The sequence below is a fragment of the Arachis ipaensis genome, chromosome B07 (assembly GCF_000816755.2).
Source record: "Arachis ipaensis cultivar K30076 chromosome B07, Araip1.1, whole genome shotgun sequence".
NCBI classification, from domain to species: domain Eukaryota; kingdom Viridiplantae; phylum Streptophyta; class Magnoliopsida; order Fabales; family Fabaceae; genus Arachis; species Arachis ipaensis.
The window spans coordinates 66228477-66240586 of record NC_029791.2 but is presented as its reverse complement, the minus strand read 5'-3'; the positions used below and the strand labels follow the sequence as shown (position 1 = coordinate 66240586).

General features: G+C 34.1%; 1 long non-coding RNA gene across 1 annotated transcript in view; it reads right to left on the bottom strand.

Annotated features, from left to right (window-relative positions):
• LOC110264641 overlaps positions 1–11815 on the bottom strand; it is a 24682-nt gene extending 12867 nt beyond the window's left edge. Inside the window, exon 1 of the long non-coding RNA XR_002350813.1 lies at positions 11697–11815. This is a non-coding gene — a long non-coding RNA (uncharacterized LOC110264641). The remainder of the gene's footprint in view (positions 1–11696) is intronic.

The following is a 12110-nucleotide window of genomic DNA, read 5'->3' as shown; positions in this document are numbered from 1 at the left end:
GTATGCATTAATATGTTCTATTTTTATAAAGTCTATCAATATTTTCCTTCTAAAACATTCTTTGATTTTCATTCAATAAAATCTAATGGTTCATAAAAAGTGGCGCATCTAATATGCACAAAATTATTGAGTTCGTTTTAACCGGCCTACTTAATTTGGTTTTTAACGTTTCAAATATCCTATTTCAATTTCAAAAACTTTCAAACATTTTATTTCAATCCCAAAAAAGTTTTAAGTTGATTCAATGTTGTTTTACCATTGATATTGACACAAACAATTTGCATATTGAATAGCCAATAACATTCGATTTCAGTATATAAATAAAATGAGTAAATAACCATTTCTATCCAAGAAAGATTCGAATGCTGACAAAATTGACTATGAAAAATTAAAACAAAAGTTTTATTCATACAAGATATATTTTTTTCTACAAAAATGATCAAACCCTAAAAAACGATAAAAAAAATCTCAAAAAATCCCCTCTCTCTCCACCACTCACCCATCAAAACATCAGCATCATCATCACATTATTCTCTTTCCAATTCTCATTCCATCTTACCAAACTGCCACCGTCTTTAACCACCGCCATAGACACAAAGATTGGATCTGTGGACTCGCACAAACCCCCAAGCAACGATATCATCTCCTGTGCCAACAACAACTCCACCACCATCTCCGCCACCGTCATCGCCTTATCAGAAGCCATACTTGGCCGCCACCTAGCCCGCTGCCTCGTTCAAATTGGCATCACCGACGTCTGCTTCGTCCCCAGTGACTTCAGTCTCACTCTTCTCACCTCACAGCCGAGCCAAGCCTCTACCTTCTTAGTTGATGCAACGAGCTCAACGTAGAGTACGCCGCAGATGACTATGCGTGGTCGCGTGGAGTTAGCGTATGCGTTGTTACGTACACTGTTGGAGGGCTTAGTGTGATAAATGCCATAGCTGGAGCTTACAGTGAGAACTTACATTGATATGCATATATAGTTGGTGGACATAACTCCAATGACTATGGAACTAACAGGATTCTTTATCATACCATTGGTTAGGTGGGAAGAAGCAAGGAGGAGATTATGCAACGTGAGTGAGATTTACAGAGAAAAATAGAATAATATGATGATGATGTTGATGGTAGGTGATAAACCCCAATTTTGTGGTTTATCTTGTGTGGAATTTAGGGGATTTTATCAACTTATCTCACATTTATTCAATGAAATAGCATGGTTTTTGTAATTCTTCCTAATTTGTGCTTAAGAGTGAAAACATACTTTTTAGCCCTTAAAATACCTAAATTTAATTCACTTTAATTCCATTCGATGCTTTGATATGTTTGTTAAGTGATTTCAGGTTCATAAGGCATGTATTGGATGAAAGAAGTGAAGAGAAAAGCATGCAAAGTGGAGAATTCATGAAGAAATGAGTATTTGGAGGATTGAAGGCCACGTGCACGCGTCACCCACGCGTATGCGTGAGGAGGAATTTGCAAGGCGACGCGCACGAGTCGACTACGAGCACGCATGACGCTGAGCACGTGACCTCATTAAAGTGAATATGCTGGGGGCGATTTCTAAGCTTTCCAGGCCCAAATCTAACTCATTTCTGAAGCTATTTGATGCAGAATTCAAGAGAGAACAAGGGGGAGCAATTAAATTAGCTTAGAATGATGCTTTAGGTAGTTTTCTAGAGAGAGAAACTCCCTCTTCTCTATAGAATTAGGGTTCTTAGGTTAATTTTCCTCTTAGATCTAGGTTTAATTCTTGTTTTCATCTTGTTTTCTTTATAATTTCTTATTCTTACATCCTTGTTCTTCTTAGTTCTCTTGTTAATTTCCCTTTTTATGCCTCTTTTATGTTGATGCACTCTTGTTGGATTTGGCTTTTCTTTAATGCAATTTATGTTTCGTGTTTAATGTTGCTTTCTTGAGTTGTTAGTGTTAATTTCTTGCATTGGATAATTGTAGATTTTATTATTATTACACTTTTATGATGCTTTCTTTTTATGCCTTCCAAGTGTTTGACAAAATGCTTAGCTTAGGTTTAGAGTAGCTTTTTGAGCATTCTTGGCTTGGAAAGAGAAATTAGGCAATCTTGAGTCATTAATGCCCAATTTAGATTGGTGATCTAGAGAAGTTAGTTAATATTGTTTCCATTGACTCTAATCTCTTGCTAATTCAATTAGTAAGTTGATTAGGACTTTTGGATTGAGATTAACTAGTCCTATTTGATTTTCTTCCTATGTTGAAGATAATATGGTACCTTCTTCCGATGTAGAAGATGACTTAATAGGATTAGCTCTTGTTAATCATTGTATGATAATTAATGACAAGGATAGAAAGCCTATATTCTCAATCCTTGCCATGAATGTCTCTCTTTATTATTTGCTTTCTTTAGTTGTTTGAGTTACTTTTCTTGTTATTTTAATTTTTTGCACTTTTATCAACCCAACCCTTGAAACCTCATAACCAATAATTGAGCACTCGATTACAATTCCTAGGGAGAACGACCCGGGACTAATACTCTCAGTTACTTTTATTGGGTTGGACTTGTGTCAACCAAAACTAAACTTTGATTGAGGATCGATTGCCGATTGGGGCTACGCTTACAACGAAATTATTTTGTTAAATTCCGAACCGGTAAAAGTCCTCATATCAAGTTTTTGACGCCGTTATTGGTTATTGTATATATGTCAATATTGTGAATACCTTGATTTTTGATTTGTTTGCTAGTTTTTCTAGTTGTAGGACTTTGCTTTCTTTGTTTCTTGTTAGTTTTTTCTTTTGTTTTCCCTTTCACCATGAATTCTCACCTTTTTGGCTATGAGTTTGGTTCAAACTATGTTGTAGGAAATGGAAGCTTCAATGAGGATGTGTATCAAGGATTTGGGAATCAAAGGTGGGAGAAGCCTCAAGCATATAGACAACCTTCATGGCAACAACCTCCTCCGGTTTCTTATGGGTACAATCCAACTCCTAATGCATATCAACCTAATGGATGTGGTGACCCTCATTGTGGTTGTCAACCACAATCACCATATGCATATGACCCTTTCCCTCAACCTAACTCCCAACAACCCTACTCACAAGTCTCATACCACCATTCACCACCATATGATCCTAATCCATATCCAGCATTCCAACCACCATATGAACCATACTTAGAGCCACCACCATTCCAACACCAATACTCCCAAGAACCACCAATTCTATATACACCACCTCAAGACTTTCACCAATATGAACCACCTTCCAACTATAATACCTTTCTCTCAAACAATGAACCCTCTCTTCGACCACCACCTTCATTGGACTAATCTCTCCAACCCCTAATGCAAGAACAACAAGAACTTCTAACTCGTTGCCAAAATCAAGGGGAAATCATGGCTAGCTTAACCGAAGTGATGAGCTAGTTGGCATCATTGTGCTCAACTATCCAAGACACCCTTATTGTTAAATGTGGAGGATTAGTTGAGGAGCACAATGAGAAGGAGAATTTGGAGCTTTAAGGTGAAGAAGAGGAGTTGAGGCAAGAAGTGCAACAAGAGGAGGAAGTAGAGATAATTGAACCAAAGGAAGTGGTTGAAGATTTAGGAGATGTTGGATGCAGAGAGGAATCTCAAGTTGAAAAACCTTCTTCCATAGAGTTTAAAGGTGATGTTAAGGAGGGTAGTGCACAACCTCCAAGGCACAATGTGATTGAAGAATTGGAAGAAGTGTAGCAAGCAACAAATCCTCCTATCTATGATGATTCCACATCAACATATGATCCTTTTGAGTTTGATGAATCCTTCCCCGTTGAATTTGAGATTGATGTTGAGGTAGATTTCACTCAACCTCCAAGATATGATTTGAGTGATGGGAAAGAGCTAGAGGACATTGGTAAAGAAGCATGTAAACTTGAGAAAGCTTGGCAAGAGGTAGAGCTTGAAGAATCTTGTCAGGTGGTGGAAGCCCCTAGAAGAGGATGGACGGGAGTGGAATGTGCTTTATCAAGACCGTTAGAAACTTCTCTACCTAGGCCGCCATCTAATCCTTCATTTGAGTGGGTAAAACTTATCACTCTCACCTTTATTATCCCACTTGAATTTGGTTTGCTTGAAATGGATGGCCAACTTAGGGTGCTTTGTGGAATGAAGCGTAAGAGAAGAATGTTTAGTGGTTGGCGTTGTAAGTCTAGGCTCATTATGGTTGAGGCTTCAAGAATTGGATGCAAGGGTTGGACTAGTGCTCAACTTGAAGATGGGTGTGAAAGCAAGGTTTGAGATCCCGGATTACAATACGTGGACCAACTTTGGGAACTCCAAGCTGGTGAAGAACTCCACCAAACCTTGATGCAAATTATTTGGAATGTTGGAGCTTATTGAAGATCCAAGCATTAGTAGAAGTTCAAAGATGACTTCAAGCACAAGCCACCTTGATGAGAGCTTCCCATAAGTCCAAATTAAGGACAATGAATAAAAGTACTAGGTGGGAGACACCCCACCATGGTAAACTATTTTTATTTTTCTCTTTTGTATATATTGGTAAAATAAGTTTAATTTCATGTTTTGTTTGGTTAGTTGAGTTTATTTAGTAGTCTAGGGTGTTAAATAAGGTTTGATAGTGTTTTGGTAGCTGTTTGGATGTTTGGAATGCTTGGTTTGGTGCAAGAAATTAGAAAATTTTGAAAATAGAGCACCAAGCCACGCGTACGCGTGATCCCCAAGTTTCCAACACCTCACGCATACGCCTCGTCCACGCGTATGCGTGACACTCAAAATTTTTAGGCGCAGTATAAAAAACAGAGAGTTGTGCGCGTAGTGTGCTGAAATTGTGCCTCTAGCACAATTTTGACCCACGCGTATGCTTGACCTGACGCGTCCGCGTGACTCACTGCCCTGTTTCACCCACCTTCTTGTCTTCTCTTCTTTCAATTTCTTTTCTTTTCTTCTCTTCTCTTCTTTTCTTTCCATCCTTCAACCATCATAAACCACCACCATTAACCATTATTTTCTTTAATTAATTAGTTAGTTAGTTACTTAGTTAGTTTAATTTCTGTTTAATTTTCTATTTTTCATGATAAATTTTGGATTATTAATCTTGTTTGCTGTTTATTACTACTGATTACAGATAGGATGTTATTTTAACATCATTATTGTTAATTTTCATTGTTGGGTTTCTCTTATTGAGGTTACTTTTTGTTGCTTGGTTTTGAGTTCTTCATGCTTAATGTTTTTGAACACCAAGTACTAATAACATTGCCTTCTAGAATGTTTTTAGATTTCTAAATTTCATGTTTTGGCCACCATGTGATTTGATTCATTATCTATGATGAGGCAATTGTGTATAATCGATGCAATTTTTTTTAGGTGACGCTTGTTTATGATTGACCTTTATTGACATCATCTACTTCATCCATTGAGATTGTGAAATTGTGAAATTGGATCGTAAGCTTACCTAGTGACATATTTTTGAGCTTTCTAAACTTTGTGGATCATGCTTGCTATGTGATTGATTTTCACTTATATCTTCTTTTTCCTAAGTTCCATAGCACCCATGTCTTCCACCTTTATATCACTTAGATGTTGCAAACAAACTTCAATATGTGTCATTGTTTGAAGTGTGAGCTCTATATTTCATTTGGTTCACTAAGTTTACTTGCACATCAATCAATGTTCATTCATTACCCAATTCACAATTGCTTGATTAATTGCTTGAATACTTTTATGCCTCTTTATTGCTTGTTCGTTGTCTTAACCTACAAGTTTTCTTTGAAGTGTTTCAAGCACACTAGGATGAGTGAAGTGCATACTTCTTTTGTGTAATTGTGACATAGCTTTTTATGATAGTGTGTCTGTGTTCTAAACTGCGCGCAACTTAGAACCCACACACCATTTTCTTCAATGTCACACTAATTCACTCACTTCATTCTAGTGATTATTACCTCATTCCAACAATTTATGCTTTCTTGCTCTTGCATTTTCTCATCTTACTGTACTATTTTCCATTTTTCATTGTGAGTTATCATAAGCTGAAACGGAAGCGGGAGAAAGAGCATGCAGCAGCCGGTTCATCCACCAGCTGAAGGTGGCAATATGGAAAGTCGTCGTACCCCCTTACTCATCTCCGAATGCACCGAGGACGTTGCAAACTTTTAAGTGTGGGGAGGTCGTCTGACCGATTAGCCATTTTTGGGTGACAAATTTCTAATCCCAACACTTTTGCATTTCATTTTTAGGTCTTTTAGGATTTTTAGTTGTATTTTATTAGTTTGCATATATATGTATAATAAGCTTAGTCAAAATAATGAAATTTTCCAAGGACTTTATCTATAGGGCACCCCAATTGATTTGAAAAAAAAAAAGCTTTTTTTATAACTTGCTTGAATTATATATATTGTGGAACATGTTTTTGAGCTAAGAACACAAAAGCATGTGAGTTTTGAGCCTCATTGTGTGGTTACATCATATAACCACTATTTTCATTCTTATGTGTATTATTCTCTTTCTATGATTGTAATCTTTGATTTGTTTGATTCTTTATGTCAATTATTTTGTGTATGAATGCACTTATATGATTGAGGCCATCGCTTCAAATAGCTCACTTACCCAAATGACCTTACCTTTTATCTATCATTGTTAGCCAATTTTGAGCCTATGCTAAACCCCTTTTATTCTTAATTTTAGCATATTACTAGCCTTAAAGCGAAAAACAATAAATGTCCTTAATTTGGATCTTTGATTAGCTTAGGCTAGTGAGAGTGTTTATCATTTAATTGTGGGAGAGTTGGGAATATTGGGTGAGATAAAAGTGTATTTTTGTATTTTTATTGAAAATTTTGGGAATTGGGTACATACTCATACATTAAATGTTTAAACCATGTGCATTGGTACCTTTGTATATAATTCATCAAAAAGAAAGAGAAAAAGAAAAAAAAATATAGAAAAAGAAAAAAAAGAAAAAATAGAATATAGTGTGTGAAAAAGAGAAGAATGGGTAGTTAGGTTAGCTTTGAATTGTATAGGTTGTAGGTTAGGTGATAGCTTAGGTTAATCAAAGATTCAAATTTCAAGCTCACTTAATCAAATACAATCCTACTTTGACCCTAACCCCATTACAAGCTATAGATAAGTCCTCATGATATTTGCATGCATGCACTAAATAATTGTTGATTGTTAGATAAAAAACAAATCTTAGAAAGCATGATTAGAGGAGAATTGAGTGAATCAACCTTATACACTTGAGCGACTAGAGCGGATACACATCCGGTGAGGGTTCGATTGCTCAATTGCATGTTTTCACCTACGATCATTTCTTTTCTTGCAAGTTTATGAATTCTTTTCAATAACTCAATTCAATTGTGGATTTGACTTGGTTGTTAATACCTTTAGCCCTAATGTTTATATATGTATTCTTGGGAATTGATTTATTTTGACCAAGTAGTTGTATTCATTTAGATAGATTGCATTTAGATAGGGTGCATATAGATAGTTTGCATTGAATAAATGTTGATACCCTTTGTCTCTTTCTTAAGTTTAGCATGAGGACATGCTTGGTTTAAGTGTGGGGATGTTTGATAAACCCCAATTTTGTAGTTTATCTTGTGTTGAATTTAGAGAATTTTATCAACTTATCTCACATTTATTCAATAAAATAGTATGGTTTTTTGTAATTCTCCCTAATTTGTGCTTAAGAATGAAAAAATGCTTTTTAGCCCTTAAAAAATAGCTACATTTAATTCACTTTAATTCCATTCAATAGCTTTATACATTTTTGAGTGATTTCAGGTTCATAAGGCAGCATTGGATGGAAGAAGTGATGAGAAAAGCATGCAATGTGGAGAATTCATGAAGAAATGAGCATTTGGAGGATTGAAGGCAACGTGCACACGTCCCCCACGCGTACGCGTGAGGAGGAATTTGCAAGGCGACGCGCACGCGTCGACCACGCACACGCGTGACGCTGAGCACGTGACCTCATTAAAGTCAATACGCTGGGGGCGATTTTTGAGCTTTCCAGGCCCAAATCCAACTCATTTTTGAAACTATTTGATGCATAATTCAAGAGAGAACAAGGGAGGAGCAATTAGATTAGCTTAGGATGATGCTTTAGGTAGTTTTCTAGAGAGAGAAGCTCCCTCTACTCTCTAGAATTGGGGTTCTTAGGTTAATTTTCCTCTTATATCTAGGTCTAACTCTTGTTTTCATCTTGTTTTCTTTATAATTTCTTGTTCTTACATCCTTGTTCTTCTTAGTTCTCTTGTTAATTTTCCATTTTATGCCTCTTTTATGTTGATGCACTCTTGTTGATTTGGCTTTTCTTTAATGCAATTTATGTTTTATGTTTAATGTTGCTTTCTTGAGTTGTTAGTGTTAATTTCTTGCATTGGGTAGTTGTAGATTTTATTATTATTGCACTTTTATGATGTTTTCCTTTTATGCCTTCCAAGTGTTTGACAAAATGCTTGGCTTAGGTTTAGAGTAGCTTTTTGAGCATTCTTGGCTTGGAAAGAGAAATTAGGCAATCTTTAGTCATTAATGTCAAATTTAGATTGGTGATCTAGAGTTGTTAGTTAATATTGTTTCCATTGACTCTAATATCTTGCTAATTCAATTAGTAAGTTTATTAGGACTTTTGGATTGGGATTAACTAGTCCTATTTGACTTTCTTCCTATGATGAAGATAATATGGTACCTTCTTCCGATGTAGAAGATGACTTAATAGGATTAGCTCTTATTAATCATTGTATGATAATTAATGACAAGGATAGAAAGCCTATATTCTCAATCCTTACCATGAATGTCTCTCTTTATTATTTGCTTTCTTTAGTTGTTTGAGTTAATTTTCTTGTTATTTTAATTTCTTGCACTTTTATCAACCCAACCCTTGAAACCTCATAACCAATAATTGAGTACTCGATTGTAATTTTTAGGGAGAACGACCCGGGACTAATACTCTCGATTACTTTTATTGGGTTGGACTTGTGACAACCAAAACTAAACTTTGATTTGAGGATCGATTGTTGATTTGGGCTGTGCTCACAGCAAAATTATTTTGTTAAATTCCGAACCGACAAAAATCCTTGTATCAGCAAGATGGGTGAGTGGTGGAGAGAGGGGATAATTTGGGATTTTTTTTATCATTTTTTAGGATTTGGTCGTTTTTGTTAAACAAAATTTATTTTGTATGGGTATAACTTTAGTTTTATTTTTCTTTTTGGTCAATTTTGTCAGCGTTCAAATCTTTCATGGTTAAAGATGACTATTTACTCTAAATAAAATTGATTCACAATGATTATTAACATAAATCTTTTTTCTTTAATTTTAAAGCATTGATGATAATTGTTAGGATTATTAACATAAACATTTTTTCTTTAATTTTAAAATATTGATGATAATTGTTAGGATTCGGAGTTTTGTACAAAAAAAAATTGAAGAGAAAAAGTGTTATAAAAAACTTTGGTTATTTTTTTTAATATATAAAAAAAGATATAATTTTAATAATGTTAATAGGATAATATTAAATTTGTTTAAAATTTTTCAAAATAAAAATAAAATATTTAAAATTAAATTAAAATTTGATCCAAACGTTTAGGACTAAAATCATACTTTACGTCTTTTAGTATATATCTGAAAAAACGACTTTAGCCTTTATTCAATTATTAATCAGACGAGGCAAACTGTTCTCTAATTCAATTAATGAGAATTACTCATTTTAGTCGGTTTGGTACCATCATTTAAATCTGTAATAATAATTTGTTTTGGTGACTATCTAATTTTGGATCAAACGTTTTAGTTTCTAACAAAATTTTATTTCTTTAAAAAGTTTTCAAAAATCATTCTTATCGGATAAATTGGTCTTTCAATTACTTTTATTCAAAATTATAAATGCATATTAGACAAATAAATCTCTAAAAACTTCAAAAATAAAGTATATTTTATTTCTGTAATATTTTTTATTTTTCTTAAATTACTCTTGACGTTTAATTTAATTTAAATTTTATCCATTTCAAATAAGTTTTAGTATTTTGATTGTCAATGATTAATCAATTTTTTTCTTCCAATTCTACTCTTAATAAAAATTATAATTTTAAACTAATTTACTCAAAAATTTTAATGTAACCTCAACCCTATCGATCTCACCATCCATCATCTTATCCCTCTTTTGGGTTACCATCACCGTCACCTTTTTCATCAAACAACAACATATTCCACCACCACTGGCATTGCATACACGATCCAACTGTAACGTCCTAATTTTTAGCACTTCATGATTGTACTAAAAATTTCGGCGTTACTTATTTTCAAACTTTTTTATTTTATATTATCTTTATTTAACCAAGAAAACAAAGAGTCGGTACATTAAACCATTTAATTATATATATATCCACGTAGAATTATATACATAGACTTATTCAAAGATCCTCAAATACAAGTCCTACCCCTCCAAAAACCAAAACAATAAATGACAAAGAAAAAATAAAATCTAACAACTCAATTCGTAAACATAATCTTCTATGCTCCTGTAGCTCCGTACTAAACCTTTGCACCTATAGCTGAAAGGGATGGAAATAGGGAGTAAGAACTGTGTAGTTCTTAGTAGGATTTAGGGTAGATAATTAAATCTGTATTATCATAGTTCAGACATTCGCAGCCCGACACAGGGACCCAGAACAATAACCAGTCATAGAAGTTTAAATTAACAAGTAATGAAAATCACAAACACACTCAAGCAATTACAAAAAATTCACAACACCGAACCAAATGCAAAATATGCAAACAACGATGATGCATGCCTAGTCCTATCGCATGTAATGAGCTCATTTGTCAGTTTCGACCCGCACCCAACGCAATTCAACTCGCAAGTCGGATAAGGCATTCCAACAACATAACCTTTGCAAGTTTCTACTTCTTGAAGGTACTGATTCTCCAGCTGAAGAATGTCGAACATGACCTCTGCAAGTACTTGCAGGCGCTGATTCTCCAGCTGAAGCATGAGACCCTTTCTCCTAGAAGCCATTCCATATTTACAGGCATCCCCGCACAATCATTCACATACAAAGCCCATGACTTAACATTTTTACATCGACACCATAATTATTTACTTTCCGTCACCCTCTCATGACCTTTCAATCATTCTCATAATCACACACGTGCCGATTTATCCTATCTTTTTCTTTTAAAATCAAAACCACCTCTTTGTGACATTCTCCAAAACCTTTAAAACAATTTCACTTAAACCAATTCTTCTTTCAAAAGACAAAGAAAAACCATTTATTAGTTAAACCCCTTAGCAAGGCCTCTAGACTTTAGAGAAGCAAAAACTAATTTCATTTCCTTAAGTTCATTAGAAATTCTTAACAATCATTGTTTTCTTAAATTAAATTTAATCAAATAAAGTTTCTAAATCAAATCAAAACCAAATCATACAAATCAGAAATTCTAAACCAATTTCAAAACCAAAATAAATCCTATTTTCATCCTTAAAACTAATTCTTTAATTTTTTCCAAGAAACGAAATCATTCAATCAAAATTTAATTACTTTTAACGTTCACTAAAACTCCTATGAATGAAATTCTTAAGTCAAATTCAAAAGATAAGCCCTTTTATATTTAAATCAATCTTAAAACATAATACTTTTCTTAAATAATTTAAAATCGTAAAATAATTCTTTTCTAAATAAATCGAACTCAAAACATATACTTCTCTTAAATGAATTAAACTTGGTAGCACAAATCACGAATCACACTTTTCACAACGCGTGCCACTGACCAGCAAGTGCACTGGGTCGTCCAAGTAATACCTTACGTGAGTAAGGGTCGAATCCCACAGAGATTGTTGGCCCTAAGCACTTTGTTTTCCAGTATTACTACCGGATACATAAATGCCACAGATACATAATTGGGTGAACCTTTTCAGATTGTGACTCAGCTTTGCTAAAGTCCCCAATTAGATAGTAAAGTCCAGAAATATAAATTTTTCCTAAAAACTACTAGGAATAGACTAAAAACTAACTAAAACACACTCTAAACTATATGAAATTATCCCCAAAAAGCGTATAAAATATCCGCTCATCAAAACTCGAAACATAACTATTTTCTTAATAAATAAAAAATAAAATAATATAATTTCTCAAA